At 36.9% G+C, this 8,756-nt stretch overlaps 1 protein-coding gene across 2 annotated transcripts in view; it reads left to right on the top strand.

The window, feature by feature from the left end:
- The first annotated feature begins 1,766 nt into the window (after positions 1-1,766).
- The window catches only part of LOC127441474 (activated CDC42 kinase 1-like), a 150,771-nt gene continuing 143,781 nt past the window's right edge, over positions 1,767-8,756 (top strand). For both annotated transcript variants that reach the window (XM_051698938.1, XM_051698939.1), the window contains exon 1: positions 1,767-1,989. The gene's annotated coding sequence lies outside the window, so the exon portion shown is untranslated. The remainder of the gene's footprint in view (positions 1,990-8,756) is intronic.

Raw genomic sequence — 8,756 nt, 5'->3', positions numbered from 1 at the left:
AAAACAATACAATAACTACACTGTTAAACCTGCACCCATTCATTTATGATTCCATCAATAAATTCTGACATCACAATTTGTCTTGGAGTGAGGATGTCAAGAATGTGTTTACATTTAGAGATATAAAGCACCCCCACTAAATTCCAGAGTCATTTTCAGATTAGTCTGTTCTAAAGATTGGCATGTGGATAGTACACAAACAACATGGACATAAAGTGATAGATAAAATGTTTAGATATGTATGTGTATTTTTAAGTGCTATACCTGCTACATTTATATTCTCTCTCTCTCTTTCTCTTTCTACAGTTCACTTAAATACTCCTGCAATGTGACAAATTAATTTTTAATATTTAATATTATTATTACTTTTTAAACTTACATTTTATATTTAGTATATAAATTAATAATTAATATGAGCTTACAAATCTGCATGTGTAACAATTCTACAACAATTATATATATATACATATTTAAATACTTTTAGATACAATATAAAATGTCACAGTGTAGGCAGGGTTGGGAGGGTTACTTTTGAAATGTATTCCACTACAGATTACAGAATACATGCTGTAAAATGTAATTTGTAACGTATTCCGTTAGATTACTCAAGGTCAGTAATGTATTCTAAATACTTTGGATTACTTCTTCAACACTGGTAGATTGTTTTCACTTGTTTTGACTATAAAAACTCTGCCAGTACAGTAAGACAAAATACACATGTTAAAAATACATTCTCTGAAAAACCTAAATATCTTATGCAGTGTTGTTTCTAAAACAAGATTAATCTATTTGATCTTGTTTTAAGGATTCTCACCAAGAATAAGATTTTTGTCCTAATGTGAAAGGTCTTACTAGAGAGAAAAAAATATAATCTAACATTTATTTTCTTGATAAAAGAAATACGACTGTGTAACGTGCATGTAAAATGGCTAGAAATAGCATTTCAGCTTAGCGTAAAGCTGACAATTTACATCAAGGTTTATTTCTGTTTCTTCTGCTCCAAACTTACTTCAGACTTACTTCTTTGTCTGCTCGTATGAATGTATCACATCATAAGAAAGTGTTTCACCGCTGTTCAAATGCACTTTGGATCACATCATTTATATGTATAAATGTTTTCCATCTGAAAGGATTAAATATTAAATGAAACACATGAAAATAAAATACAAAGTAATCTCTTCAGTAATCAAAATTACTGTATTTTGTAACTGTAGTGGAATACAGTTACTTATATTTTGTATTTTAAATACGTAATCCCTTTACATGTATACCGTTACTCTCCAACCCTGAGTGTAGAACAGAGTCACAGCTTGAAATGTTATATAACGGTAAGTCTTGGGTTGCGTCTGCTTATCGGTTCTAATTTTTTATATAAATGTTTTAATATATTTAATTAAGTGCATTATTACAATATACAATTACTGTATAAGTTTGTGTTTGTGTGTGCTAATGACATGCATGCCATTCATAAAAAATAACCACATGATGGAACTAGAGTACTTTGCAGAATAAACTGATTTACTCACTGTCATAATCTATTATGTTGAGGTTCAGTTATAACAATTCACAACTCAGCAGAAGTGAAATACATATCCTTTCATGATATTATATCCAGCATGATGATAATGTTCTTTACAATAAATAATGCTTCTCAAAAGTTATTTTGAGGTTAGGGTTCCTTTCCTAGTGCTGTCAAAATAAAAGTGCCATGTCTCTTTAAGAGTGGGTTGTCAATATTAGCATGCATAACTAGAGCGCGACAGAGATTGAGTAATGCCGCTCGAGCGCTACTGCTGCACTTCAAGCCAGAAATGAACGAGAAAGAGAGGGTGGTTTTAGAGCGAAGAATGTGTGGAAGAGCTTATTCAGTTAAATACACTTAAAACATACTAATCCCGTTGTGCATCGCTGTATACACTCAGGAGCGACTTCGACTGAAGTTTTGACCAGAAACCTGGCGTTTGCGCGTGAACACCGACAGTCTGACAGGTAGGATTCAAATGAGTGTGTGTCACAGATGATCACTTTACCTTGCATGTCACCGCTGTAAAACACAGTTTCACAACAGCGTGGGAGGCGAATTGAAACTAATATACAAGAATTCAAGAGCAAACTTTGTATTTGAACGTTTCCTCATATCTCAGTGCTCTCGCTGATCTCCAGATTTCACCTGCGCGTGAAGGGAAGTGTGTGGCGGGAAATCTGCTCTTCACGGCTAAAAGACTCGTTATAAGTTTAGTCAGACTTTATTTGGCATTATTTGTGTTCGATATGACCAATTAGGGGTTAAACCTCTTATATATGTCTAGTATCTTCTTATTTCTCAACAATATCTTCCTGACTGAACACTTGAGTGTCTATTTAGCCTAGTCTTTGGTTTACTGTATTAACACTGGGTGTTTAGGATTTAACTGGGCCACTGCTTATGGATTTTAGGAGAGATTTCCATTTTCTTACTAAAACGTCTGAGTGAGATGTGCTCAAATCTTTTGCATTAAGGCTATAAACAAATTTGGACGACAAGCAATATGATTTAAGGACATGTGTACATTAAAACCAATGGCCTTTGCTGCTGTCACTGTCCATGGTTGAGATACTGAACACTTTCCCTGCTTCAGCAAACAAGTCTGGAAAAAACAGTCTATAGAACATAATCCCAATTTTCAGATAATCCCGTTATTCTCAATGCATGTATCTTCATTAAAGAATATTAACTCAAAAATGCAAATTCTTTCAATATTTACTCTCATACCACGCCAGATATATGTATGTCTTTCTTCTGCACAAGATTTTTTTAGAAGAATATTTCAGCTCTGTGAATAGTGACCTTTTACTTTGAAGTGCCAAATAGCACATAAAGGCAGCATAAAAGTAATCCATACGACTCCAGTGGTTTAATCCATGTCTTCAGAAGCAATATAATAAGAGTGGGTGAGAAACAGATCAATATTTAAACCCTTTTTTTCTATAAATCTGCACTTTTACATTCTGCTTTTGTTTTTGGTGATTCACATTCTTGGTGCATATCACCACCTACTGGGCAGGGAGGAGAATTTATAGTAAAAAAGCACTTAAATATTGATCACCCACACCTATTATATCACTTCTGAATACATGGATTAAACCACTGGAGTCGTATGGATTACTTTTATGTTGCCTTTATGTAATTTTTGGAGCTTCAAAATTCTGGCCACCATTCACTTGCACATATGTTTATGTTCTGCTGAAGAAAGAAAGTCATACACATCTGGGATGGCATGAGGGTGAGTAAATGATGAGAGAATTTTCATTTTTGTGTGAATTATCCCTTTAATGTGAATGGTTGAAAGATGCAGCAGCCTCACCACTGCCATTGTTATGTATATTACAGTCTCTTTCTGTGATCCAAGAAAGACCCGTGACCAATGCTGTAGTACAGTCTTGCAGGACAAAAGGTTGATTCAGATGGAAAATGTATGGCTGCTTTAGAGCTCCTAACCTAGATTGCAGCAGCAGTGTAAGCGTGAGTGGTTGCATAATGAGTGGTATAAAAAGTGTCATTATTTGTATTATTGCAGCACACTGTGACTCATCCAGGCCTGCAGGTACGGGTGTGTTGTGTTTTTTTTATAAGGGCAGATACCTGCTGCAGACTTTCAGTGTATTTGTGTGATAATGAATGGTTTTGAGGCCTTCTTTGCAGTTAATTTCTCACTCAAATGTGTTTGTGGTGGCTTTGTGGTTTTAGGGCCCAGTCAGGGGTGTTGCCTTGCCTACTGGTGTTCAGTGTGTAGGAGAGGTAAAGGCTGTTGTTCAATAAGTGCTGCCTCTAGGCCCCAGTATCTCAGTCTAGGTGTGATAACCATCCCTGCATGTAAAGGCAAGCCAGGCCACAGAAGCCGCTCAGCTCTTCTTTTGCTCGTGAAGAAGAGGGCAGACTGAAGACATGTATCCTCTCGCCCGAAGATTTGTGCTGCGATACCTGCAGATCAAAGGTCTAATATTGCAGAACACAATGGACATGCAGAAGTCAAACTTCAATTATGAAACTGAATTATTGTAAGAGCAAGGTAAGAGTGCCATCTAATTTTATGGCATATAGGTAATTTATGGGTGTTTCAGTTCCCAGGGGTTGGTGTTTATTAAAATAGACAGATTCGATGTTTTCTTTCTTTTTGATATATGGAGGTCACTTTTAAACTGACTTTTAGAAGGCATTCATCATTTTTTGGTACTTTTTAAATGCCATTTATTTGTAGTGTCAATGAAGATCAATGTTTGAATAAAAAAAAAAAAAATAATAATACAAAATAAGACTTTTTATGCAAAAAGTGTGAAAATATTCTTTTATTGTGTGTTTAGGGTTCATAACATTAAGTGAAATGATAAAAGATGGATTACAGGAAGGTTTACACTACAGAAAGGCTGGATTACACTACACAACTTTTATTTCCCACTATGTCAGTGTGTTACTGCATGGTAGTAAACCTTAAAAAAGTAATAAAAGACATGAAGTTGAAACTCATTTTAGCGTGGAGGTTGATTGACAGGTGAGAGGGGGTTCTTCGCTGCTGTCTGGGACGCATTCAGGACGGATTGTGTTTCACACCTCAAATCAGGGCTCTACAGTGCGGCATTTTCAAACGCATACATGACATCTTATATGCACGCCAGAGACAGATGTTTAGAAACATGCGCATATTCTAACCGAGTGAACCCTACTAGACTGATCACAGACAGGATGTATCAACCACACACCATTCGTCTCCTAATGAAACTACAATCCCGAAATTAATTCACAGACTCGTGCACATGGAAACGGGAGAGTTGATTTCGTAATTACATGTCAACAAAGAACATGAAATACGAGATTGCACCCGTTATTGGACTAATTTGCACAACACGGGGAAAAAAACCCCCTGAAAATAATGAGGAGACAGCAGTTCGGGAGAAATGATGTTTTTATTTTATAATTTTATGAATGTGTATTTTATAGTTACTGCGTGGTTATAGTTGAGACCTGTCTGTTACAGGGCAACTTACAGTCAGAACCCCAATTTTGGTCAAAATGTGAAGTTACTGTGTTTTGCATTTGCACAGCGGAATAATCAATAAGAAAAAAATGTAGATGTATTAGGAATTGTTTTGAAATCTTATTGTTACTTCCAGAATCGTATTGAATCGTGAGGTGCCTAAAGATTCCCGACTCTAGATTGAAGCTCATGAAGTGTTGTATAGTACAGTCGGAATAAAAGAAGATGTGTGAGACTGAAGAAAGCTTGGCCAAATGAAATATGCAGCATCGGATTGCTGTACATTGCATGACAGGAACTTTAATTGTGTTCAGCCGTGATGTTGTCAATTTAGAATTTTTCCCCTTTTACTCCCCAGTTTGGAATGCCCAATTCCCAATGTGCTTTTAAGTCCTCGTGGTCGCGTAGTGATTCGCCTCAGGCCGGGTGGACGAATCCCAGTTGCCTCCGCGTCTGAGACCATCAACCCTTTGCATCTTATCACGTGGCTTGAGCACGTTGCCACGGAGACATAGCGCGTGTGGAGGCTTCACGCCACCCACCGCGGCAACCACGCACAACTCACCACGTGCCCCACTGAGAATGAACCACATTATAGCAACCATGAGGAGGTTACCCTATGTGACTCTACCCTCCCTAGCAACCAGGCCAATTTGGTTGCTTAGGAGACCTGGCTGGAGTCAAAATTTAGAGTTCTTTTATACATTTAAGAGGACCACACTTCAAAGACTGAACATTGTTTTTGTTTATGTTCACAAGGTGAAACAGATTAACATGAGCTGCTGTTGTTTTTTCCACAGACAGTCTGTCAAATTAACTGAAAATATTAAATTTGGTTTATAAGAATGTAAACCACTTTGTCATGACTCGCGCTATGTTCCTGAATTCTGTCATAATTGATGAGCTCAGTTTCCTCATGCCTTTATGTGCATGCTAAATTGCGGCACATTAACGTTACTGTCTCTATAAAAACGTAACTAAAACTGTGCTCTTAATTTTGTCTGCACTCATTTAATTTTTTTTTTTTTTTAATTAGGAGCACAAGTGCTCCTAAAAAAAAATGTAAGCATAGAGCCCTGCAAATGCGATGTGGTCACATGCGTTTTTGACTACCTCCGTATGCGGTTTCAGTGATCTGATCACAAAACATTATGGAACACGTTTCCACCTGTATTTAGCACTGACCTGTGATCGGATCACCAAAAATGCAACTTAATACCAGATGGAAGCAGGCCTTTGATGCCTAGTATTTTGAAATCCGTTCAGAAATCTGTAAATCATCATAATCATCTCATGATTTTAATTTGATTGTGCCTTCAAAAATTAATTTTATCCCAAATATGTCAAATTCAGTGACATTCCTCATTTTATAGTCCATTCAGTTTTTAGGACTGGATTCCACAATTCCGTCTGTGTTTTCCAAGTTGTGGAAATCATAAAGCCCTATGCATATCATTATCCTTGTGTGTTCCAAGTATGTGTAATACATTACAGACCAGAGCGGCGCACGTAAGAGACGTGTGATACTCGTAAACTTCTACAGCTCCGTATTTTAGAGCCTGCTCAAAAATGAAACGGTGATTGGTCAGTGGTGAACTTCTGAAGAAAGCGTGATTTGGCCGATCATCCGCTGACACAGCCTTGAATGAAAATAAACAACAATTTGTTTACAATTTGCAACTTTATCTGGCTAATAATTTCTGCTTACTAGCTCAGTTTATGCTGATTTTACCAATGGCTTCACTGTACATCAGATATCAATATATAATAATTTTAAAAATATCAAAATTCTATTGTATTTCAGCCTCCACAATGACTGGATAATAATTTATAAAATTCACATTGAGGTAAGCCTTTAAAAGAGGATTGACAAATTCAGGAAGCAGGCTGACAACCAACACCATGCTTGTGAAGTCATCAGATCACTGAATCAGGTGAAGATTTAGAATTTGACAGACTCTGTGAGCCCTGGATTACCTCCACTGGCTGTGTGCCCACTGTTAATAGCAGCATCCCTTTAACACTGTGGGCATCAGTCTCAAAAATGTGGCCACGTGCCAGACCTCTCTATGGCAAGCTCCATAGCTTCTCTTTGAAAATCACACAATGAACAGCTTACCTTTTCATAAGGTGCTGGATATTGTTAGAAAAGTGTTTTATTTTGGCATGCAGTTGCATAGTACATCTATATACAGTGAAGCATTTAACCAGTCAATTTCACAGCAGCTAGGACAGCTAGGACTAGTGCTCATTGACTTTTGGCTCAAAATCCTGTACAGATCAATGCCACACTTGATTTATTAGCCCATTGTCATAAGTGTGAGCAGTTGGCTCTACCTCTGATGATTTATTCATCACTGATTTAATATACAATATTATGTTTAATAATGAGTATTATGTTCTGCTAACTTGGTCTTTACTGTCACAGCACAGCTTGTAGATGTACAGTAACTGTGAATGCCAAACACTGCCGCTGAGCATGACAGATGCTGTGCGGTACTGCCCTTGAATTGGTAGAACATTTGAGATGAGGGAGTTTTTATCCAGCTTTTCCACTCCAGGACCTTTTCCTCCTGCATCTCTGGGGCCTGTCTGTCATTAGCAACACTTTCAGAGTTTTTAGTTGGTGTTTGTTTGGTTTTCAGTAAGTACAGCAGCAGTAAAGCTCTCTTAAAATGTTGGTGGAAGAATCAAAGGGATATTCAGTTGTGTCAATATAATTTGTTACATAATTTAGACTAATTTAACAGATTGGCATCTCTGGTTGGAAATGTTAATTACAGAGACAAAGCCAAATTATATCTGCGAGTTGAAATTAGTTGACACATGAACAAAACATCTAATTGCAATCTGTGCAATGCATGCATTTTTTTTTTGGTTAGAAGAAGAGCAATGTTTTCACTGTAGGGATGAACATTTCCTGGCTACATTAACCTCTGAAAAGTTTCTTATATATATATGTGTGTGTGTGTGTGTGTGTGTGTGTGTGTGTGTGTGTGTGTGTGTGTGTGTATTTATTACCTATCTATTAATTTCAAGTTGTCCTTGGTATTCAGAGCTGTTAGGTTTAGCCTTTAGAAACTGGTGCTTGTGTTGTGTCACATAATAGAGATGAATCTGCTTGCACTGAGACAACACATTGATTTCTGTCATTTTACACTTTAATGGGTTGCCACTTTTTGGCTGATTAACGATGGGAACACATCTGTATTAAAAGCGTAAGTAATTTCAGGTGTTCGATTTAGAGTTGCAACAGCTAATCGATAAAATCAATAATTTCCAATAATGAAAATCATCGACAACGAATTTCATTATCGATAAGTTGGATATATGTGGCGAGCATTGAGAAACACCGTCAGTGATGTTTACAGCGCAGTGAATGTGTTGTGTGATAAAACTCGTTTGAAAAATGACAGAGTCAAGTTGACACGGAAAAAACATGACCCAAGTTTCCAGCGCACTAGAGCACTTTATAAACACTTCAAAGAGGATCACAATAAGCATGCAGTTTATTGTGGACAGGTTACTGTTTCAGGTGTGTTGACAAAATTATTGTGCCGTTTAATGCACTTAAGAGTTGTTTCTATCCAGCGTGTAACTTAAATTTTATCGCTGTTTTCTATGTTTTCTAATGTTCAAATTATATGAATTCAAAACCAGGCACGTATTTCTGTGTATTTCGCCAAACTGTTTGTCTTTACCACAAACAAGTCTCCATTAAACTGACGCATCCGCGTCAATCAA

The sequence above is a fragment of the Myxocyprinus asiaticus genome, chromosome 5 (genome assembly GCF_019703515.2).
Source record: "Myxocyprinus asiaticus isolate MX2 ecotype Aquarium Trade chromosome 5, UBuf_Myxa_2, whole genome shotgun sequence".
NCBI lineage: Eukaryota > Metazoa > Chordata > Actinopteri > Cypriniformes > Catostomidae > Myxocyprinus > Myxocyprinus asiaticus.
The sequence above is the reverse complement of the archived record's forward strand: the minus strand, read 5'-3'. Positions and strand labels throughout refer to the sequence as shown.